At 33.5% G+C, this 26,293-nt stretch overlaps 1 pseudogene; it reads right to left on the bottom strand.

Moving 5' to 3' along the window:
• Window positions 1-18,334: 18,334 nt before the first annotated feature.
• On the bottom strand, window positions 18,335-25,339 carry LOC134687905 (achaete-scute homolog 3-like; annotated as a pseudogene).
• Window positions 25,340-26,293: the final 954 nt, after the last annotated feature.

Below are 26,293 nucleotides of genomic sequence, written 5' to 3'. Positions count from 1 at the left end.
AATTAAGTAAAAGCTTTGTTTATGATATGATATCTATATAACAACAGATAAAGATTGTTATTTAAAAATTGAAACGAAAGTCTTCATATTTTTGTTTAGAGTCACGCTGAAGCACTCCTCCGAGTTCGGGATTTTCTACGTGTATTGGTGGACTTCGGTTGTTTTCTGCTCTTTGGTCGGGTTGTTTAAGAAATAATGCATAGAAGCCATAGATTTGTTGGGAATTTACACATGGCCTGGGCCGTGATATTCGAATTTTTGGCTTCCATGAATTATTTCGATTCTAATAGGACAAATAAGTTCATTCAAATACTGAAGTGAGGTTGGGTGTGCCGTGTGTGTAGCTGTTCTTTTTTACTCCTTGTTAGATAAAGCTCAAATATTCTCATAAATCTTTAGATTGCATTGATTATTTCGTTAATAACCGCTAGAAAAAATATGTTTAATTCTCAAACCCATTATTTCCGATTTTTAATTTACATGTTTTCTCGTAAGCTACCGTCAAATCCAAAATTGACATTTCGTAACGAAGGAGTTGCCATGTTGACTCGCTGAAATCAAATGTAATAGAAAAAAATAAAACCTACCTCAGAATTCCGTTTTAATATAATATTATACGAACTTCGATGGTTACAAAAAAGTTTATATTTTTTTGACATTGACTAAATATTGTTTTTAAACTGCAACTTAAATTAGTATATTGATAGCTTTTATAATCGTAACATAAATATTAAGCTTATTTTGATCCCTTATTAATGAACCCCTTATTGTAGAGAAAGTGTTCCATGATGAAATTGACATTGCACAAAATACAGCTATGTTACTATATTTAGGAAATATACAAAACTTGTTGCAATATATTAATTCTTTTTAGTATGCATTCGAATATGAATGAAAGTTCTTTTGTTTTATTACAATTACTAATACAATAAAATTGGCAAAGCGTTTTGCAAAGCAGATTAAAATACATGTGGATTTACGTGGGAGGTATATTGTAACATCCATTTTATGTATATCTCTGAGCCTGCGCTAAGTATAGATATATCGAGATTTTTCACACAGTGTTGTTTACAAAGCATAAGAAGCACGTCATATTAGAATGTCTCTTTGACTCATTCCTCATTGCCATTTTAAATTATATCTTTATTGAAATCTGAGACATCATTACAAGCACGGGTATATTATATTAACAAATAAATTCACAGTCCATAGGAAAGACAATATCAATTTCATTGACATTTTATGAAAAGATACATTAGGAGTGGAAAAGTCATCATGTTCGTTAATCTTCGTATATTGCTGATTATGTCCATCATATAGTTCATTATTTATCTTTTTATGTTTTTACAAAATAGCAGTTTAATAGAAATCCTCACATCAAGGTCTAAAAAATTAGCACATTCACTTTTATTAATGTTTGACTTAATAGACATAGGTTCAGATCTAATGAAAATAAGTGATAATGAATTAAAGTGGGGTTCATTTCGTCTAAACATCTGTATATATTGCTGCAAATGTCCATCATTTAGTTCCGTATTTCTCTATTAATGTATTTCTGCTTCCTTAATTAAATAATTATATATATTCTTTATCCCAAAAAAAACCCCTTCCAGTTTCAATGTTCAAGTTATGTGCATCTAACGACACGGGGAAGTACTATGAATCTTTAGCACCGTTCACTGGTGTCTACTTAAGCCAAGCAATCAATTCATTAAAATGTTTGTCTCCCTTTTGTCGTTTTGGTTCGCACTGCCATTAACTCCATTGGTTCACACTGCCACAAACATCATTGCTTCGCACTGCAAAAAAAACAGCATTGGTTCGCACTGCCAAAAACATCGTTGGTTCGTACTGCCACACACATCATTGGTTAACCCTGCCACAAACGTCATTGGCTCGCACTGCAACAAACATCATTGGTGCGCACTGCCACAAACGTCATTGGCTCGCACTGCCACATACATCATTGGTTCGCACTGCCACAAGCAGCATTGGTTTGCACTGCCATAAACATCATTGGCTCGCACTACCACAAACATCATTGGTTCACCCTGCCACAAACGTCATTGGCTCGCACTGCCACAAACGTCATTGGCTCGCACTGCCACAAACATCATTGGTTCGCACTGCCACAAACATCATTGGTTCGCACTGCCACAAACATCATTGGCTCGCACTGCCACAAACGACATTGGCTCGCACTGCCACAAACATCATTGGTTCGCACTGCCACACACATCATTGCTTCGCACTGTCGCAAACATAATTGCTTCGCACTGCCACAAACATCATAGGCTCGCACTCCCACAAACATCATTGGTTCGTATTGCCACAAACGTCATTGTCTCGCACTGCCACTAATGTCATTGGCTCGCACTGCCACAAACATCATTGGTTCGCACTGCTTTAAACATTATTGGTTCACACTGCCACAAACATTATTGGTTAGTACTGCCACAAACGTCATTAGCTCGCACTGCCACAAACATCGTTGGTTCGTACTGCCACACACATCATTGGTTAACCCTGCCACAAACGTCATTGGCTCGCACTGCAACAAACATCATTGGTGCGCACTGCCACAAACGTCATTGGCTCGCACTGCCACATACATCATTGGTTCGCACTGCCACAAGCAGCATTGGTTTGCACTGCCATAAACATCATTGGCTCGCACTACCACAAACATCATTGGTTCACCCTGCCACAAACGTCATTGGCTCGCACTGCCACAAACGTCATTGGCTCGCACTGCCACAAACATCATTGGTTCGCACTGCCACAAACATCATTGGTTCGCACTGCCACAAACATCATTGGCTCGCACTGCCACAAACGACATTGGCTCGCACTGCCACAAACATCATTGGTTCGCACTGCCACACACATCATTGCTTCTCACTGTCGCAAACATAATTGCTTCGCACTGCCACAAACATCATAGGCTCGCACTGCCACAAACATCATTGGTTCGTATTGCCACAAACGTCATTGTCTCGCACTGCCACTAATGTCATTGGCTCGCACTGCCACAAACATCATTGGTTCGCACTGCTTTAAACATTATTGGTTCACACTGCCACAAACATTATTGGTTAGTACTGCCACAAACGTCATTAGCTCGCACTGCCACAAACCTTGTTGGTTCGCACTGCATCAAACATTATTTGTTCGCACTGCCACAAACATCATTGGTTCGCACTGCCACAAACATTATTGGTTAACACTGCCACAAACAGCATTGGTTCGCACTGCCACAAACATCATTGGTTCGCACTGCATCAAACATCATTGGTTTGCACTGCCACAAAAAAATTATTGGTTCGCACTGCATCAAACATCATTGGTTCGCACTGCCAAAAACATTATTGGTTAACACTGCCACAGACAGCATTAACTCGCAATGCCACAAACATAATTGGTTCGCACTGCATCAAACATCATTGGTTTGCACTGCCAGAATTATCATTGGTTCGCACTGCCGCAAACATCATTGGTTCGCACTGCCACAAACAGCATTGGTTCGCACTGCATAAAACATCATTGGTTTGCACGGCCAGAAATATCATTGGTTCGCACTGCAGCAAACATCATTGGTTCGCACTGCAACAAATATCATTTGTTCGCACTGCCGCAAACATCATTGCATCGCGCTGCCACAAACAGCATTGGTTCGCACTGCATAAAACATCATTGGTTTGCACGGCCAGAAATATCATTGGTTCGCACTGCAGCAAACATCATGGTTCGCACTGCCACAAACTTCATTGGTCGCACTGCCACAAATATCATTGGTTCGCACTGCCGCAAACATCATTGGTTCGCGCTGCCACAAACAGCATTTGTTCGCACTGACGCCTCATCCTTATTGCAGATAACTTACAATTAAAAAAAACATCATTTATTGTTTTTGTTTTAATTATAGCATATAATTATGATTTTAGTTTTCGTATAATCGAAAGATGATTGTATCTTTGTTATTTCTTATTTGAATTGATTTACGTACTAAGTCAAATCGGGGCCTTTTATAGTTTACTATGCGTATGGGTTTTAATCATTGTTGAAAGCCGTATACGGTGAAACTGTTATGATATTTGGTATCTGGTGGAGGGTTCTCTCGTTGTCAATCATGCATATCAATTATGATTTTTTTCGTGTGTTTGTATTATCGAAAGATGATTGTATCTTTGTCATTTTATATCAACATTATTAATAAAATATCTGATGGTTTTAAGGGTTTAAAAAATTCTTAAAAAATCTTATTTTAAGAAAGGCAATTTATTAGATAAGAAAAACAGTTAGTTAAATATATGTCGTATTGTTGGTTACAGAGTATAAAAATCAGTCATCACATTCTACGCAATTAAGTTAATTTTAAAACAAACGGCAACTGAAGATTTCTTACAAAAACTGACCAGCTCCTTTAAGACTGCAGAAAAATGTCTCAACCTTCGAATTTATGAAAATTCAGTTCTCTTCGGAATATACTAATTTAAAATAATTCCGTTGGAATACTGCGTAAACTACGTAAAACAATTCAAATGAGAAATGAAAAAAGATACAATCATCTTTCAGTTATACAAACAAACGAAAAAAATCATAATCATATGCTAAATTAAGCAAAAAGTATTTTAAAAAATACGTAGACCTTCTGTTCTGTCACGAATTTAGCAAATAAGCATTTCTATTTTTTTACTAATGTTAATCCACTGTGTTAATCTCACGTCTTATACTAAACGTTAGATAACTCCTGCAGTCTTGTGAATATATTACCTGTAGAGTTATCTTTCTTACAATTGTACAATGAATTTAATTTAAGAAATAATTCCTTTATGTCATGCTCTATGCTCATTTTAAGATGGGTAGGCATTATATTTGTCGTTATTTTATTTATAAAATGTGGTCAAATATAATGTCTACCCATGTTAAAATGAGCATAGAGCATGGCATGAGGGATTATTTCGATTCTAATATGAAAAAATGGGATGTTAATTACGAGTGTGCCACATTTCCTGTATATTAACTGAAAAAGCTTGCACAAAATTTTAGACGGGCGTTCTGAAAGGTTGGAATTTAACCGACTTTCTTGTGCTAGTTCAAATTTCTTGGGTTTTAACCCAGTCGTCCGAATTTGCAGAATACACAGGTAACAACAATCAGTAAATGTTTGTAAAAAGTCAGATTAGTGATTAAGCAAGATTATTTCCCTACTCTAGCAGCACATTCCAGAGCAATGCTTTAATGTTTAAACACAAAAAAAATCTTTAAATCAAAATCATCTTTAAAGTTTAGAGTTCCCAAAGTAGAATACTCAACTCTGGTTTGAATAGCGCCCCATGCTTGTGTAAATTGGATAGACAAATTAATAATCGGTGTATGAATATTTATGGATACGAATTACAATACTTTAAAAATTGTCAAACTGTATATATACCATAGTCTTAGATACTAGTACACGAATTTTTCAGTAGTTGTTATTGGCTTTGAACTAGGAGTACTCTCAGATCTGCGTGACTTGTTGACCTTTTTGATGTTATTTGTGAGGAAGGATAAATACCCAGCCATGTCAGGTCTGTGTCTTGTTTTGCTTTGTTTCGACCTGATGAGTTTAGCCTTCTTAAAAACTGATGTTTATTGTTCTTATGTTGTGTTGTCCCCCCACCCCTGTCAAAAAAACTTGTTTAACCCCACCGTATTATTTATGTGACTGTCCTGAGTCAGAAGCCTGAAGTTCGGTGGTTGCAATTGTCGTAAGTCCATTACAGTCATGTTTGTTTTATCGTCAATTGCAATTGTCGTAAGTCCATTACAGTCATGTTTGTTTTATCGTCAATTGCAATTGTCGTAAGTCCATTACAGTCATGTTTGTTTTATCGTCAATTGCAATTGTCGTAAGTCCATTACAGTCATGTTTGTTTTGTCGTCAATTGCTTTGTCATAAATTAGGCCAGTTAGTTTTCTCAATTGAAATGTTCATATTTTTCATACTCGGGGTCTTTTATAACCGACTATACAGTATGAGTTTTACCCATTATTGAAGTCCTCGCGGTTGACTATAATTGCTTACATCCATTTGTTTTGACACTTCCACGCAATCTTATCAAATAACAGTTTCCCTACTCAATTATATGGAAGCAAGTTAACTCGTACCAACGGAAACTCGTACCATGTTAACTCGTACCAAAAAAGTTAACTCGTACCACTGGAATGTCGTACCACTGCAAACTCGTACCATCAAAAATATATTAAAAATTACGAATATTTTATGTAATTTTTTTTGTAAACTTAATAAAATTAATGTTGAATTACTTGAATTTTATACTGGATTTTATAGACAAAAATACGAATGTTTTTCTAAAAAGCTTTATTTTTTAAGCTGATATTTCAAAGTAGTTATAATCCAGAAGAAAGAAAAAACATTGCTTTAACTGTACCTTAAGATGCTGTAATCCATGATCACAAATTGAATGCTATGTTTACAATTGTTGAAAGCCATGTGCTTTTTGGCGGGAAAATTCGGGAACAGGAAACGGTTACATTTCATTGTAACTTGTTATTTATAAAAAGTAAAAATTTCAATTTCTTAATCATTTTGATTAAGTGCTAGAATTTACATGTATTCATGAAAAATTAATTTGGAATGATTAAAAGATCATTAAAAATTAAATTCAATAATAATCAGTAAAAGTTTTAAAAAGTCAAAGGAGACAACAAAGCAAATCTGCCACAGTATTTTCTATCCAATAGACAGGGAACATTAGCTGCAAATTGGTCATTGTACTTTCAAATTATATACATCTTACAGACTTGAGAGGTATTGAGTTAAAGTAAATTACATACATCATTAAACACCATTTAAATAAGTTGGTACGAGTTAGCAGTGGTACGAGTTTGCATTGGTACGAGTTTTTGTAAAGTGGTACGAGTTGACGTTGGTACGAGTTTACAATGGTACGGGATAACTATAATTCAATTATAGCAAGTTAACTCGTACCAACGGAAACTCGTACCATGTTAACTCGTACCAAAAAAGTTAACTCGTACCACTGGAATGTCGTACCACTGCAAACTCGTACCATCAAAAATATATTAAAAATTACGAATATTTTATGTATTTTTTTTTGTAAACTTAATAAAATTAATGTTGAATTACTTGAATTTTATACTGGATTTTATAGACAAAAATACGAATGTTTTTCTAAAAAGCTTTATTTTTTAAGCTGATATTTCAAAGTAGTTATAATCCAGAAGAAAGAAAAAACATTGCTTTAACTGTACCTTAAGATGCTGTAATCCATGATCACAAATTGAATGCTATGTTTACAATTGTTGAAAGCCATGTGCTTTTTGGCGGGAAAATTCGGGAACAGGAAACGGTTACATTTCATTGTAACTTGTTATTTATAAAAAGTAAAAATTTCAATTTCTTAATCATTTTGATTAAGTGCTAGAATTTACATGTATTCATGAAAAATTAATTTGGAATGATTAAAAGATCATTAAAAATTAAATTCAATAATAATCAGTAAAAGTTTTAAAAAGTCAAAGGAGACAACAAAGCAAATCTGCCACAGTATTTTCTATCCAATAGACAGGGAACATTAGCTGCAAATTGGTCATTGTACTTTCAAATTATATACATCTTACAGACTTGAGAGGTATTGAGTTAAAGTAAATTACATACATCATTAAACACCATTTAAATAAGTTGGTACGAGTTAGCAGTGGTACGAGTTTGCATTGGTACGAGTTTTTGTAAAGTGGTACGAGTTGACGTTGGTACGAGTTTACAATGGTACGGGATAACTATAATTCAATTATGGAAGCAAGTTATTATATGGTCACTTGAAAAGTCTGATTGTCAGTCAATCTGTTGCAACTCATATCACAAGCCTTATTTAGTAACAAATAAGTGAAATATACTAGATATTCTTTCTGGACGTGTGGGGAGATGATAAAGGCTGAAGATGTTCTCCTTAACAACATTATTTAACGTTTTGACAATAAAGTTTTCCTATATGTTATATTTATTTCAATGAAAGCACATTGCTCTTCTTTTGTTAGCAGAATTATTCATGTATTGTTTTGAATCACAGACTTTGACTAGACTTAGCCTTTTATAGCTGACTATGCGGTATGGGCTTTGCTCATTGTTGAAGGCCGTACGGTGACCTATAGTTTTTAATATTTGTGTCATTTTGGTCTCTTGATAGTTGTCTCATTGGCAATCATACCACATCTTCTTTTTTATATTAGTAAAGATCCGTTTTAAATTCAATTTAATTGATAAAAACGTGAAAAAAACGTTATCTTGATGTAATTTTCCTTAAATAATCCGGAATTCTCTAAATATACAGCCGAAAATTAACCAGAGGATCTGTGATACTTAAAAGAAATCGCTGTTTTTCCTAGATTAAGCTATTTCAGTTTAAAACGGGGAACTCTACACAAAAATATGCAACAAAAAGAATGATTTTTGCGTTCCATATTGTTAATTTTCATTTTTGGGCGGCAACATCTTTTAGCGCTGTCTTACGTGTTTATATATCACAGTTCGTTCTTTGTTTATGCTAGTTTAATAGTTACGATTTGCATTTCAATGAACGCAATTTATGTAGTATACTTGTAAATTATTGAGTTAAGGACTTCGTTACCACATATTACAACTGCTCAATTTTCAGAAATGTCAGACTGACGGCATTTAAATATGCTCAAAAAGATATAAAAAAATATACATTTCAAAAAAATGCTCCCATGTGAAGGCGTCGAGTAGCTTTTATATCAGTAATAGCTCTTGTTGATTTTAATGCTCTCAAACTTCTATATTCTGGTATTAGATTTCAATAACAATTCAGATTCTAGCTTGTGCACTGAAATAGGTTGGTTTCGTTTCTATAATAATGCAAACGGAAACATATATAAGCTGTTTAATTCACCTAATTTAGAAGTAAAATATCTTGAAATAAGAAAAAAAAAAATACTCCTGAATTTGAAGAATCTACCAGGAATTCTGATATCATGAGGTGCTAATTGTATAAATATTGTGTCAGTGATAGATCAGATTTATTCGATCAGTGAATGTTCACTTGCTTTTGTCAATGTGTCTTTGATTGAGTTAAGCCATTTCAATTGATATTTTATAGTGTGTCTTCCCATGTTGTGATGTAACACTATTGTTTCAGGTTGGTGCCTATTCAAATGTGTAATCCGCTGCATTTGTTTGCACTTATCCATAGTCAGGAACCTGCTATTCAGGGGTTGTCGTTTGTTGATGTGGTTCATAAGTGCTATTCGTTCCTCGTTTTTTATATAGATTACCCCGTTGGTTTTTTTTCCTGCTTGAACTGTTTCACAATAGTAATTCTAGGGCCTTTTCATTATAGCTTGCTGTTCGGTGTGAGCCAAGGCTCCTTATTGATAGCCGTACTTTGACCTTTAATTGTTATGTTTTACAAATTGAAACTTGGACGGAGAGTTGCCTCAGTGGTGCTCGTACCACCTCTTGTTATTTCTATCAGATTTGTAGGAAAAAATAACCATGGTAGTAAATCACATACTGTTTTTTACCAATTTAGATACGATTTTAGCCACATTGTCCAAAAGATATAACTTTAAACGACGAAACACAGAAAAAAAAGTGGAAAACAAACTTTTTTTTTATTTTCTTTGCATCAAATAGTCAAGTTGACAAAACTTGTACTGTTAGATTGAAAACCACCATCTTATAATAGAAAACCACCATCTTATAATAGAAAACCATCATCTTATAATAGAAAACCATCATCTTTTAATAGAAAACCACCATCTTATAATAGAAAACCACCATCTTATAATAGAAAACCACCACCTTATAATAGAAAACCACCATCTTATAAAAGAAAAGCAATAAAAAAGACACATAAGACAGCTATGGCGTTCCATACATTGGCAATAATACCGTATCTCTCAAATTTATATGGCGACTTGAATACTTTTGAATTTGATAACAAAACAATAGCAGTCTTTGTAAACTTAATCAATTAATAGTTGTCCTATGTATATATAGCCAACTTTTTTAATAATTGGCTCTCTGGTGGAGAATTGTCTAGTTGACAATCATACCACATCTTATTTTTTTATAAGCAATGACAGGGACGTATATAGGTCTATATAAGTCCTTGGCGATGATGATATATATAATCAATGTTTTTTATACATATTTACTATACTATATATAAAAATATTAATTTTTGCGAACCATTTAGGTCACGGAAATTCCAAAATATGGCATCAGTAAGGAGAGTTGTGCAAATAATGTGAATACACAGAACTCCCATCCAAATTATCTCTAGCCAAAAGTATTTATCTTTTTCTATTTTATATGTACTAACAATATTCAATTTTTCTATAATTTCGATTAAAATATTACAAAATCTGAGTAAAAATAGATCGAATGCCCCAAATAAACATTGTTTGATTGGTTGAAGTACTGTGGCGTCGATGCTTGGCATAATAAGCCTCGATGTAAAGCACACGCTTCACAGGAATAAGGAGAGTTTTACAAATAATGTGAAAACACAGATCCTCCATCCTATTTATATTTTGCTGGAAATGTTGCAGTGTTCGTCATTTCTGTTTTGATTCTGCTCACAACATTCCATTTTTTCTATAATTCCGATTTAAATATGTGGAACCCGCAATAAAAATAGATGGCCTCAATCACGTGGCCCCAATGGTTTAATAGCAACGCAAAAAAATCCATTAATCATGTTGTACTTTGTTACCAGTCGGAACTACTCGGCCTTTCTGGTTGCACGAAGTGAATAGCCGAGTAGTTCCGACTGACGATGTTACATAAGCCAAATCACACATACAGATCAAATGTAATTCTTGGTGAAGTATACAGGTAACTTCGTTTACGAAAATTTATACACACTTTTTCATTCACATATTACCAGACTTTTGCATATATCAAAGATCTGTATATCCCATTTATCTCAATACTATCTCCGATGACAGAAATGTCAACTCGACCTATTCGTGTCGAAAGTGAAAATCGCATCTATTTGATGAAATAATTTCTTCCTCAACGGTTCATGCATTATTTTTGTATTATTTGATAACCAATCACATTCACGTTGCATGTTTGCATGAAAATGGTTATGTATTAGTGAATTGTAAGGGCGATGCAACATGCGAGGTCAGTGCTCGATCACGTGACATTATTATTTGTAAACAAACATGCTCCCCGTGTAACACGTGTCTGAATTATCCTTTCAAAGTGGTATGAATCTTTCAATCACTATTTTATGATATATTTCTTTTTGTTTTTAGGTCTGCACATCAGTATAGTCCAAGTGAATTAGTAAAAGTTCTGAGTTTGTTTTTTTTTCTTCATAGAATTAGAAGGTAAGTCTACATAAGTTATATTTAACTTAAGTCTAAAAAGATAACTCCACTTTCCCTCTGTATTTAAAACCACATACTAATTTAAACAGCATTTGCTCCCCTTGAACACTAATTTGCCCCTTCCCCGTCATTTCCCTTTAAATTTGCGCAAAAGTCATACTTTTAGTCCATTTACATTAATGGCCTATTTGTGATTTTACCATCTTAACTGCAATTTTCATATTGAACACATTTGACCATTCAGTATGAGTTCCCACGTTTTTTGTCTTATATGAAGGATGTTAACTTTTTAGGTCATGTTTTCCTAAACACCTTATTGCTATTTGGTTTGAGAACACAATTAATTTGTAGTGCATTTCTTTTAGAACATATATGAAAATTAAAACAATCCCACCCGCGCTTCCTCAATGAAACTTTTACAGTGTGTTGTACTACTTTTGGGACAAATTATATCAAAATTAAAGAAAACTTCATTGTCTCTAACTCAAAATATGAACAATTTTATCTTTAGGGCGTCTTGAAATCTTTTGACAGCTTCCAAAGTCCTATATTTCAACCTTTTTCACCTGGACTAAATCACTACTTTCCTTTTAAATTCGGGACCCAAATTTCTTTACAGTGTAATTTCACCCCCCTACTTACAATTTGAGGCATTAAACATGGATAAATTAATTTGGAAGGGGTATTAAACTTAATGGCAAGTAACCCACTATTAACACTAGGGACTTTATTCGTGAACAAGGAAAATCAAGGGACGACATTTGTGGTCTCGAACCATTTGTCTGTCTGGATTGTTAAAACCACAAAATCAGATAGTGATGAATATGCAAGTTTTCAACAATCCCGAAAAATACAAAAAATACACCTTATCGCTATTTAATCCAATCTGGGAAAGACAGTCAAATGTACAACTCCCTGTTTGGGTCATGTGGCTAAAAATGGAGGTTTTTTAGTAGAGAGCTGAGGGAGTAAAAACTTAAGAAAGCGATCATCAAGAAACTTTAAGGGGGTGGCGGGTCTAAATCATTTATATAGGATTTCTCTATATTTTTCTATAATTGAACTGTCAGTAACTGCGAGTACTCTCAAATCGTATTTTCTTGTTAATTCGACCTGTTGATACTGTTTATAATGCCTTTTTGTCATTTTTTATTTATATGGATCTTGGCTGTATACCAGCTTTGATTATTTGTAATATCTTCTATTTTTCACTTATTCTTACAACATTTGTATAAACTTCAAGATTATAAAAAAACGGTTTTTTTCTAAAGTGAACATTGATTGGTTAAATATTTCTCAGTGTGTTTGAATTTGTTTGATAGCCTTTTGGTCATGACTGTTTGTCTTTAATATTTAATTAACTGTGCATTTGTATTCAGATATCGCAGATCAAATTTATTCGTTCTTTGTGTAATCATACGTTTTTTGATTGAGTTAAGTCTGCTAATTGATATTTTATCGTATGTTTTTATATGTTGTGATGTTATGCTATTGTTTCAGAAAAAGGGAGAAGGTTTGGGCCCATTAAAACGTTTAATCCCGCTGCAAATGTTTGCACCTGTCCTAAGTCAGGAATCTGATGTACAGTAGTTGTCGTTTGTTTATGTAATATATACGTGTTTCTCGTTTCTCGTTTTGTTTATATAGATTAGACCGTTGGTTTTCCCGTTTGAATGGTTTTACACTAGTAATTTTTGGGGCCCTTTATAGCTTGTTGTTCGGTGTGAGCCAAGGCTCCGTGTTGAAGGCCGTACTTTAACCTATAATGGTTTAATTTTTAAATTGTTATTTGGATGGAGAGTTGTCTCATTGGCACTTACACCACATCTTCCTATATCTATTTATATTATAGTTAATAGAAAAATAAAATAAAAAAAGTGGGGTCACCCTTCATTTGCGCTCATAATCAGTCTTCCAAAGAAGCATACTTTTATTTAAAAGTGTTTCTTTTTCTGTTGAAGTAATAGGAGAAATAAAGTTAATATCGAAATACATTGAAATAAAAAAAGAAATTTATTACAGATATCGCTCAAATTTTCACAATAATTTAGTTTAAGTACAGCTTACATATGGAAATGATAACCAAACATGACATATAACCGACAAATCTGACAGGAAGTGCAAAAAAGCAGGAAACAGACATACATACCTGTCAACTCACCCGTTTTTTGCGGGTGACACCCGTTATTTTCACCTCTCACCCGGGAGTTTTTCTTTACCCGGCGGGTTCCGGGAATTTCTAACATTACCCGTTTCACCCGGATTTCTGACCGGAATTGTTTCCGGTATTTAGAAGTAATACGACCTTCGGTTTTATCGGTCTTTTTCAATGTAACCAAAAGTCAAAATGTAGGACCGTTTACCTGAGCTACGTAACGATATTTTCAACAAGCTACAAGATGAGTTCAGTGACTATCAATTGACCCCATTAGATGAACTTCCACTTTGCACTTCCCCTGAAACTGACATTGGTACATTTTGGGGAGAAATGTCCAAGTTGCATGACATTCTTCTTAACAAGCCAAGATTTTTTGTTTTGTCAAAAATTGCTAAAACATTACTGGTTTTGCCAAACAGCAATGCAGACAGTGAGAGGGCATTTTCTTTAGTAAAGAAAATAGCTACAGAGTTTAGGGCTGATCTTAATAAGGATACACTGTGTGCTCTTCTTTCTTGTAAAATGAATACACATCTGCATTGCTATGACATGTATGAACTGAAACCAAGTGCAGTTCTTTTAAAGAATGCCAAGTCTGCTACTATGGAATATAACAATAGTCTGAAATAAACTTGTATACATGTTCTAACTGTTTCATATACATATTGACTATATAAATTATATGTAAACATATTTTTTTTCTTCAATTGAGCCCGAAAAATGTTGTACGCGTTATGACCTGAGATTTTTTTTCTCAATGCAGGTCATGACCTGACTTTTCATTTTCAGAGGTTGACAGGTATGGACATATAATATTTTTTTTGGCCTAAAAGTCATCTGGGGCCAACACAAATTTATTGTTTTGAATCAATCTAATTAAAATTAAATCCTTTAATTGCTCCTGTTCTGATATGTCACATTAGATTGGTTTTGAATGATTTTTGTACCATATGATAAAGTAACAACTACAAAAGGTAACAAATAAAATTTGTAATGAAAAACAAATGTTTATTTTTTTTCTGAAAATGTTGTACCCTCGAGGCAACTTAATATAGTATGATCCACTTTTTTCGAAATTAAAATTGAAGTTTAAAGTTTTTACGGTAAGGGATGACATCAAAAGATCAATGTAAGATAAAAAACTTAATTCAAATAGTTTGGGGGTTGAACTGCTGCAAAATTTGGTTATCTGACATTGATTTTTATACATATCCATATGGGTCAATCAGTTTTTCCCAAATTAAGTTAAGAAGGGGGTAGGGGGGTCAGTGAAAAAACTATGTGAATTAAGTTTTTTATCCTTCATTGAACTTTTGGTGTCGTCCTTAAGTTAAAACAGGTCTCATAAAACAGTATGGTGCATCAGTGTAAATTTCACGAATTCTTAAATCACATGTATATAAATCATGGACTATAATTCTTTATAGCAATATCTGTTAGCCAATTAGGGGTCTTTTGCATTTAAAGTTCAGATTAAGTCATTTGTAAGTGGGTTCATTTTGCGAAAAATGACCTCAATATAAAGGACAATATATATATCATGTATATAGACAATATATAGACTCAAAAAATGGTATATCAAACAGAAGACAAAAAAGGGAAAATATAGTGAATTTTGGAGAATTTATATTATAAAATGTACATGCATTTGAAATATTTAAGATCCATGGTGACCTAGCTACCAGTTTAGAAAACAGTGATTTAAATGCTAGTCTATTAGCGGGATATTTCATTTTAATTGGAAGTAGATATAGAATCTTATTTTATCATGAAGTCCAATTTGAAAATGACTTTGGGGGACGGTTGGGATCCCGCTAACATGTTTAACCCCGCCACATTATTTATGTATGTGCCTGTCCCAAGTCAGAAGCCTGTAATTCAGTGGTTGTCGTTTGTTTATGTGTTACATTTTTTTTTTTACATATATAAGGCCGTTAGTTTTCTAGCTTGAATTGTTTTACATTGTCTTATCGGGGCCTTTTATAGCTGACTATATATGTGGTATGGGTTTTGCTCATTGTTGAAGGCCGTAGAGTGACCTATAATTGTTAATGTTTGTGTCATTTTGGTCTTTTGTGGATAGTTGTCTCATTGGCAATCATACCACATCTTCTTTTTTATATTTGGGAATGAAGATGTAGTAAAGGCTGAATGCCAGTTTTAGTCTTATATATGTTCTTTAGTCTTACATGTATATAATTACATATATGTATGTGTACATATATCACTGATATAGTGGCAATGATAAATAGACACTTGACAAGTCTTCAATGGTGGATCCAGAACTTTTCAGGGGGTGGGGGAGGGGGGGGGGCAGTCATGCTTCAGTGAGTGATTCCCTATTTAATCAACCAATTTTTTCCCATAAAAAAGGGGGAGGGCCCTGAATCCACCTATGGTCTTACAGTAGATAACATTTTATAGTTATGAATATTTTGTCAGTTGACTAAAACTAGATGGAGGTGTGTGTTCTTATTTCCAACAGAAGGACACTAAACCTATATCAATATGTGCATGAAGCAAATTGATAGTTGCTAGATACTGAATGATTATACCACAAGAAAGTTTTAACCTGTGCATATATATACTTAAAATACGATAAAAAAATCATGTCTTTTTCAGGACTTCTGAATCCAACCATGTAGTATGGAATGTTCTTGAGATATGGTTTTGGTCGATGGATGATCACGAAGGACCTGTAGTACAAAGTATATCACTGGATTTAGCTCTTTGTCTAAGTGTATTATTAAATTACTTTGCTTTGAGCTCAGTTCATTGTTATGCAATTCTTTCTTTGTAAAATAAAGATTTGACAGACAACTCTCATGTACAAGGATTTGTCAAAGTAGTATCACCTCTTATGTACAATGTAAGTATTAGGGAGATAAAAGCATTCTATTTTAATTTGAATCAAACATATTATGTTTGTTAAATTATGTTAAAAAAATGATAAGCTCTATCTAGGCTCATCGATTTCTTAAACTATATTTCATTGTTCATGCTTGAAATTTTTATACAACCACAGAAATTTTTGCGGTCCTAAATAGGTATCCTGTTGTCGTCGTCCGAAGACAGATGGTTTCCATATAGTAACTTAACTATAAGCAAAAAGAAATAAATAAAATTATAACACAATGTTTTTAACCACAAAAGGAAGCTTGGGATTGATTTTGGGGGTTAACGTTATAGTCCATAAGGTTTAGGTTCCAAAGGTGCCCAAAACAAGCATTAATTTAGTGTCAGTACAAAAAGTTGTGTACAACATGTACAAGTATTTCAATTCCTCTGAAATTGTACCATAATGTTTAATACCATAAGTAGAAGGTTGGGATATATTTTAAGGGTTATTGGGGCAAACAGTCGAGGAATTGAGGGCCAAAAACAAGCATGTTTGTAGAGTCGAGACCACAAATTGTCCAGAATGGTTGTTGAATTACCTAAAACCAATGCTTTATGAAATCTATTTTGAAAATTAGAGTTGTCTTTCTCTGTCCAGAATAGTAGTTTAATCAACTTAAATTAATGCTTTATACAATATACAATGCAAAATTCACTTTACTACCAACTGATAAATTAAAGCAGTCTTTAATAACCATTCAGTGATTACAAGCACTTTGATTATCATTCTAGGGTTATGCCCTTTTACAAATGGAAACATTGAAGAATTATTTAGTCTTAACTTAAGTTTGTTTTAACTAAATCTAGTGAACCATACCAATAGTAAGCAAATACATATGAAAAAGATGTGGTATGCTTTCCAATGAGACAGTTCTCCACAAGAGACCAAATGACACAGAAGTTAACAACTATAGGACATAAACAATAAGCAAAGCCAATACCGCATAATCAGCTATAAAAGGCACCGAAATGACAATATAAAACAATTCAAAAGAGAAAACTAATGGCCTTATTTATGTTAAAGAAAAAATAAACAAAAAACTTATATGTAACACATAAATAAACGACAATCACCGAGTTACAGACTCCTTATATCATGTTCTCAAATCTAGATATCATCTCCCATATAGAAAAAAAACGTGTGAAAAAAATAATCTATTATGTGTTGCTCTCCTAGATAGATACAAAATGTATCCAAAATCAAAGATGTAGAACATATTCTATCATAATCATTCAGTAACTAGTGTTATTACTGTCTCCTCTATGCCTGTCTTGAACATAAAAAAAAATATTAAATAAATAACAGTTCTTAGACTAATGCTCAGGTTGGTTGTCACCGTGCAACACAGTTAATAATATAAAAAAGATGGTGTGGTATGATTGCAAATGAGACAACTATCCACAAAAGACCAAAATGACACAAACATTAACAATTATAGGTCACCGTACGGCCTTCAACAATGAGCAAAGCCCATACCGCATATATAGTCAACTATAAAAGGCCCCGATAAGACAATGTAAAACAATTCAAGCGAGAAAACTAATGGCCTCATTTATGTAAAAAAATGAACGAAAAACAAATATGTAACACATAAACAAACGACAACCACTGAATTACAGGCTCCTGACTTGGGACAGGCACATACAAAAATAATGTGGCAGGGTTAAACATGTTAGTGGGATCCCAATCCTCCCCCTAACCTGGGACAGTGGTATAACAGTACAACATAAGAACAAACTATAAAAATCAGTTAAAAAAGGCTTAACTCATCAGACAGACAAAAAAATAACACCATAAAGGAAAAACATAGTAGAACTCCTTTTGTCATAAGACACTGTCAAACATCCAAACATACTATCCACACTCATCTGTGTCCACACTTGTTTTATTAAAAATTAACAATGAACATTAACAACACTGCACACTAGCACACATTTTATATACATTTTGCGTAAATTGTGCACTTTCTGAAATTTTATATATTTACTGTACATGTACATATTGATGTTTACAGGAATCGAAACTATCTATCAACAAAAATGTTCCAAGACAAAAGAACATCTGAAGTGTAAAGTTTACAAGCTACACTGTAATTCATTTTAAATATGACTAGAATGTATATTTAGCACTATGATAAAAATCACATAACTGGTGATCATGGTAATGATGATGACGACGACGACCATGATGATGAAGACGACGACGATGATGCATGAGAGATGAACAGATAAACACAATATGTGTAAATTATGTACTTCTCACACATTTTCGTTTTGCTGGTGAAACTTTGTCCTTGTCCTCATTTCCGTTAACAATATCTTCAGACGTAATCTCACTTTTATCGATCTTTCCAATACTGTCACTTTCCGAATCGTCCGAATCTTCCAAAAGGTCTTTTAAATGAGAAATGTAATCTATGGCTAATTTTAAAGTCTCCACTTTACTCACACATTTGTTCTTACGTTCGATTGGTAAATGTTCTTTTAATACAGCATTCCCTTCATTAACACAATTTGACTCTGTCTCTTTCTCGTTCATTTCTTCTCCGAACGAAAGTTGGTTCCATGTGTTCTCTTCCGAATGGCACAGGAAGTGGTATCATACACATTGGACTGTAAGGATCAATCTTTGTCGGATAACCTTTCAAGGTCGCTTCGTATCGGATGCCATCAAAATGGAGCGATGGGTTCTTTATGGTACTAGTCTCGATCATCCAGCCGCTTTATTTTTCAAAGTAGAGCGTCTGGATGACAAGTGATTTAAAAATGGTAATTTATGACATTCGGAATATTATCGGATTTTTTAGCTTGTATTTAAAGATAATGTCCAAGACGAATAACCAAGAAGTTGGTTATTGACTTCGGAAGAAATTATATTACGATAATACTATTGAAAAGCCCGAGTGTACCGATTGTTGTTTAAAGCTATTTATATTTTTCTGTGACGACATACAAGTCGTGGAAAACACCAGGCAGCATGGCTTCCATCACCGCAAAGGAAAATAACAGCACATCAAACTTGGTAAGATATAATCATGATATAACAACACAAACTGTTACATGAATTTTAATACAACCTGAAGCACCGAGTAGTTATATTCTTTCATGCATGTCCGTGCTACGCAAGCAAGTTAATAATATATATAATAAATGGCAATTTTTGTATTGCCTGGGACCACTCGAACAGTCGTCTGTACGCTATAAATACATTTTGTGGTTGATTTGTATTATCTTTGACTTTATAAATACTTTATTGAAAGTGCTATGAAATATGAACTTCATCCAGGATAAGTTTGTTGTATCTGTCTGCATTGTATAATGGAGTTCGCATTTTGATATGTGTAAAAAAAAAAGGGGGGGGGGGGGGGGGGGGTGGAGGAATGATGCGCAATGTTGTACACATTTAAAAGAGGGAACGCAATCCAAAACCATTAGCAGAAGAAAACCGAACAAAGTATATCTAGAAGATGCCGATTTGAACATACACCAAACGGTGTAAATGATTTGTGCTCGATTTTTTTTTTAAACAAATGCATTTAGCTTATACAAACATAGAAGAAGTGGGACACGTTGTTATAAAAAGTAGTTTAAATATACTGTTAGTAAACAAAGTCTGGACTGGTCAACTGGACAATACTTTTTTTCCACACTCAAAAAAAATCATAAAAGAATACATGCAATGTTGTCGGTGAATATATACCAATTGGCCTTCTAAACCTTAAAATAAAACCATGGCATGAGGAAAACACTGAAAATTCGATTTTATGCAAAACAATAGATCCAGCATCAATGAAAGGAGGTCCCAATGAGGCAACAACCGGTGACTGATCCCAGTGATATACATTACCAAAAGTAGACATCAACATAATTAAGAGGACATACTGTTGACTTAAACAAAAATTGAGAATAAAAGTATCAAAAGGTCAACATTATACAAATATGAAGATGTGGTATGAATGCCAATGAAACAGTTATCCACCCCAGGTTCAAACAAGGTGGATGTGAGCACTTATAGGCAACGGTATGGCCTTCAATAATGATAAAAGTTCATGCATGATTTTGATAGAGAAGACAAACAGAAAATGTGTCAAAGAGACATCAACCCGACAAAAGAACAGGAAACAACCCAATGCCACCAATGGGTTGTGTCATCAACACAGCGAGATAATCTTGCATGCCGTAGCGGGATTCAGCTTCCACCAAGACATTTTAAAATGTATATTTATATATGATGTTTTTTCCAAACATTTTGTTTTTCATATATGCTATGCTGGTGACCAAAAATTAATATGATTTAACATTTACTTTCTTTTGTAGACAAACCAATGAAGATTTCTGGACACAGATATTATGTGTAAAATGTGAAGAATTTAAAAAAAATCTATAATACTTGAATTTTCATTGTATCTTAAACAGCTCCAATTTTATAAGAAAAAAAGATTCAACGATTTGTTTTGAATTACTGAAGCTGCCAGCAATCATTATAATAACAGTATAAACATTATTCTGACAGCAACCATAAAGCGAAAAAAGGTACACAGACATTCATTGAGTAAATAAAACAAAAATCAAGAATCACATTGTTGTCAGATATGTCAGAGAAATTAAACAAATCAAAAATCATATAAGAAATTTAACAGTTTTCACGTTTGAATTGTATCTCATTTACATGTCTGGCCCCTTCTCAGTTATTTATATGGTATGGAGTTTTCTTAATATTGAAGGCCCAGCAGTGATTATATTTGCGAACATCCATGTCATTTGAACTTTGCTAGGTTGTTGCCTCATCAGCAATCATACCAATCTACTTATTTTATATAAAGGTTCACATGTACAGGAGAATTTTTGTGAAGCTGCCCTTCAATACATGATGGATATTGGAATCAAATTCGTATTACGTGTGAACTCAGCATAATAGTTTGTAGTAGGAGAATACACTTTTCAGTTATTTTTTTTTACAAGTCATGCAGTATGGGACGAATCCCATTCCATCTTTTCCATGTGATTGATTCAAACATGTATTCAAAGAGTATTAAATTGGGTTTCATGAATGACTGGTTAACTTGTGTATTTCTTCATGGACACGGAGACTGACAAAGTGGTATTGTGTGAAGATTGGTCCCTAAATGTTTTCTGCCCGAAAGGATTAGGCGATATAGATTATTGTGATACATTCAGACTATTCTGTCGTTTGCAATTTCATAAGATCAGTTAATTATGTAAATAAAAAGTTGTATGATCTCACTGATCTGCCAGTAATAAGTTGTTATGGAGGATTTTCTACATTGAAATCTTAGTATTTGTATGAGTTGTTTTTCTTTCCATAAACGTAACTTGATGTGTGCTTTTCGAGTTAGGTAAGTGCGTCAGATATCTGAAAGATTATATAAAAAGGAAAGCATAAATTATAACAAGGATTTACAGAAATAAGAATAACGAGACAAAACTAAGAAAAAAGGGGAAAATAAAGAATACAGACTATCACTAATGTGGATACAATATAGATTAATATACCGACTGTTGGTCGCTTATAACGTCAAGTGGAAAATATTTCATATGGCATTTTATCGAGCATTTTATAGTATGAAGATAAGAGAATATTAAACGTGGTGTGTTGTAATATTATACAATAACTGTATTTTGATGAGGTAAATCATTAATGTCTGGTTTTATTGACTTTTGAAAAACTGATATTCACTGAGGCCAACTTTTGAAAAACTGATATTCACTCAGGCCGTTGGCCTCAGTGAATATCAGTTTTTCAAAAGTCAATAAGTATAGATTATTACATGGCATTTTTCATATCAAACCCTTTATCGGCCAAAGGTGGTGATATCAGCCCAAGAGCCGCAGGCTCGAGGGCTGATATCATGAACGAGGGCCGATAAAGGGTCTGATATGAAAAATGACATGTAATTATCTTTTTATCATATACTTCAGCAGAAGATATACAGACAAGAACTATTAAAATTTAATTTTGTTTGTCTTTGCAATTTCAAAAAATATTTACAGACAACTGACCAAAACAAATAATTTACTTTAATTGTTTTATTGATATAACAAGCATTTTATTTATTTTGTCACAACAATTATCATGTTCTTCAATAATATTGTCACCTCATTTAATATGTCTTTCAAAACATGTTTTAATTAATTCATTTTTGCTCCTCAACTATTTTATCACTTGCCGTTTTCCGCGTTCTGTTGTCGTATTCAATCAAATTTCCGGAAATGCACGAAGTTGCATGTGATAAACGTCACGGAAATTAACGGAAAGGCATGCGATAACATTCCGGAAGCAGTCAATAAAGGTACCTTTATCGGCCCGCTTTGATAATTCTTAAGAATCTGGTCAATAAACCAAGTAATCCTTTAATAGCCTTTTGATGTTTTCAAATGTTATTGAACTGTAAAATTTTAGTAATATTTTATACAAGTATATGATAAAACCACATATTTACCGAAACAAAAGACAGTAAATGTTTTATTCCATATTCCGAAAGAAATGAATGTAATAGAAAATATTTACCAAAAGCAATTGTAAATCAAACGTTTTTTTACCAAAATTGTACACGAAAAAGCACGCGACGTTTTGCGCGGTGAATAATTTTACATGAAACATTTTACCATAACGTAACGTTATGTAAAAGCGCGTGACGTTTAGCGCGGTGAATAACACTTTCTCAGGTGAATATGATTTTTTATTCAAAATCCAATTCATATAGAGAAACCTACTAAAATAAAACCATTATGGAATAAACTTATTTATTCAAAATCCAATTCATATAGAAAAACCTACTAATAGTTTATAAATATGGAATAAACAAAAAGATTGATTTTGGGTTGCTTGGTTATCGTCTTGTGGTAAATATTGGTATTAAATGTTCAGGGCTGAAAAAATGACAATAAATATAAAGATGAGGTCCTAGATTATAGGCTGTTCGGGATACATGTCGGAGAAACTATAACTCACCAGAAAATTAGGGTATATTGTATGGCTTTATGTACAACGGTCCACCTATACGGATCCCTTGGCTCTCTTAGCGCATAGCGGAGCGTGATACCCCCTATACACAAACAGTGGCTGATCCAGACCTTGTTATAATGAGGGAACTCTACAGTCATGCTACATTGTTTCTTTATATAATCAACCAAATTTTTCCCACGAAAAAAAATTATGTCTTCTTTTTTACATGTGTCACAAAATTCAGGAAAAAAGACCACCGCTATTAATTACAGTTTTCGATCGTTCTTTTAAATTTGCCCATCTGCAACTTGGGCAAAATAGGGTCAAATACAAAATGTCAGTTTTAATAATCACATAACTTTTATACATGTAACGTTACACTGTTTACTGTTTGTATTACTTGTTTTAAATAGAATGGAGATACCGGAAGTGCTATTTATAGATATGTTCTATATTTAATTATTTGTTACGTCCCCTATAAATATCTGACCAGTCCAGACGCTATATTTAAATATGCGTCTGGCGGGTTATCGAGACTATTATGGTACGGGATGTGAATAAGGGAACGCCCACTTCCTCTGTGTTTTTCGGTATCCCCAGGTCTTTACATGTCGGAGAGGATTTTAAAAAATACGTAGACCTACTGTTCTGTCACGAATTTAGCAAATTTAAGCATTTCTATTTTTTTACTAATGTTAATCTCACGTCTTATACTAAACGTTAGATAACTCCTGCAGTCTTGTGAATATATTACCTGTAGAGTTATCTTTCTTACAATTGTACAATAAATTTAATTTAAGAAATAATTCCTTTATGTCATGCTCTATGCTCATTTTAAGATGGGTAGGCATTATATTTGTCGATATTTTATTTATAAAATGTGGTCAAATATAATGCCTACCCATGTTAAAATGAGCATAGAGCATGGCATGAGGGATTATTTCGATTCTAATATGAAAAAATGGGATGTTAATTACGAGTGTGCCACATTTCCTTTATATTAACGACATTAACTGAAAAAGCTTGCACAAAATTTTAGACGGGCCTTCTGAAAGGTTGGAATTTAACCGACTTTCTTGTGCTAGTTCAAATTTCTTGGGTTTTAACCCAGTCGTCCGAATTTGCAGAATACACAGGTAACAACAATCAGTAAATGTTTGTAAAAAGTCAGATAAGTGATTAAGCAAGATTATTTCCCTACTCTAGCAGCACATTCCAGAGCAATGCTTTAATGTTTAAACACAAAAAAATCTTTAAATCAAAATCATCTTTAAAGTTTAGAGTTCCCAAAGTAGAATACTCAACTCTGGTTTGAATAGCGCCCCATGCTTGTGTAAATTGGATAGACAAATTAATAATCGGTGTATGAATATTTATGGATACGAATTACAATACTTTAAAAATTGTCAAACTGTATATATACCATAGTCTTAGATACTAGTACACGAATTGTTCAGTAGTTGTTATTGGCTTTGAACTAGGAGTACTCTCAGATCTGCGTGACTTGTTGACCTTTTTGATGTTATTTGTGAGGAAGGATAAATACCCAGCCATGTCAGGTCTGTGTCTTGTTTTGCTTTGTTTCGACCTGATGAGTTTAGCCTTCTTAAAAACTGATGTTTATTGTTCTTATGTTGTGTTGTCCCCCCACCCCTGTCAAAAAAACTTGTTTAATCCCACCGTATTCTTTATGTGCTTGTCCTAAGTCAGAAGCCTGAAGTTCATAGGTTGCAATTGTCGTTGGTCCATTATAGTCATGTTTGTTTTATCGTCAATTGCTTTGTCATAAATTAGGCTATTTTTTTTTCTCAATTGAATTGTTTTTTTCATATTTTTCATACTCGGGGTCGTTTATAAACGACTATACAGTATGAGTGTTCCCCTTATTGAAGGCCGGCTCGCGGTTAACTGTAATTGCTTACATCCATTTGTTTTGACACTTCCACGCAATCTTATCAAACAAAAGTTTCCCTACTCAATTATATGGACACTTGAAAAATCTGATTGTCAATCAATCTGCTGCAACTCATACAAACCTTCTTCTGTAACAAATAAGTGAAATAAACTAGATATTCTTTCGGGACGTGTGGTGAGATGATAAAGGCTGAAGATGTGTTCCTTAACAACATTATTTTACGTTTTGACAATAAAGTTTTCCAATATGTTATATATATTTCAATGGGAACACATTGCTCCTCTTTTGATAGCAGAATTATTCATGAACTGTTTTGAATCACAGACTTTGACCAGACTTAGTAAAGATCCGTTTAAATCCAATTTAATTGATAAAAACGTAAAAAAAACGTTATCTTGGTGTAAATTTCCTTAAATAATCCAGAATTCTCTAAATATACAGCCGAAAATTAACCAGAGGATCATACTTAAAAGAAATCGCTGTTTTTCCTAGATTAAGCTATTTCAGTTTAAAAAGTGGACCTCTACACAAAGATATGCGACAAAAGGAATGATTTATCGTTCCATGTTGTTAATTATAATTATTTTTGAGCGGCAACATCTTTTAGCACCAACTTACGTGTTTATATATCAGTTCGTTCTTTGTATATGCTAGTTTTAATAGTTACGATTTGGATTTCAATGAACGCATCTATGTAGTATACTTGTAAATTATTGAGTTAAGGACTTCGTTACCACATATTACAACTACTCAATGTTCAAAAATGTCAGACTGACGGTATTTGAATATGCTCAAAAAGATATAAAAAAAAATACATTTCAAAAATATGCTCCCATCTGAAGACGTCGAGTATCTATTTTTCAGAGATAGCTCTTATTGATTTTAATGCTCTCAAACTTCTATATTCTGGTATTAGATTTCAATAACAATTCAGATTCTAGCTTGTGCACTGAAATAGGTTGGTTAC

Source organism: Mytilus trossulus, chromosome 10 (assembly GCF_036588685.1).
Source record: "Mytilus trossulus isolate FHL-02 chromosome 10, PNRI_Mtr1.1.1.hap1, whole genome shotgun sequence".
Taxonomy (NCBI): domain Eukaryota; kingdom Metazoa; phylum Mollusca; class Bivalvia; order Mytilida; family Mytilidae; genus Mytilus; species Mytilus trossulus.
The sequence above is the reverse complement of the archived record's forward strand: the minus strand, read 5'-3'. Positions and strand labels throughout refer to the sequence as shown.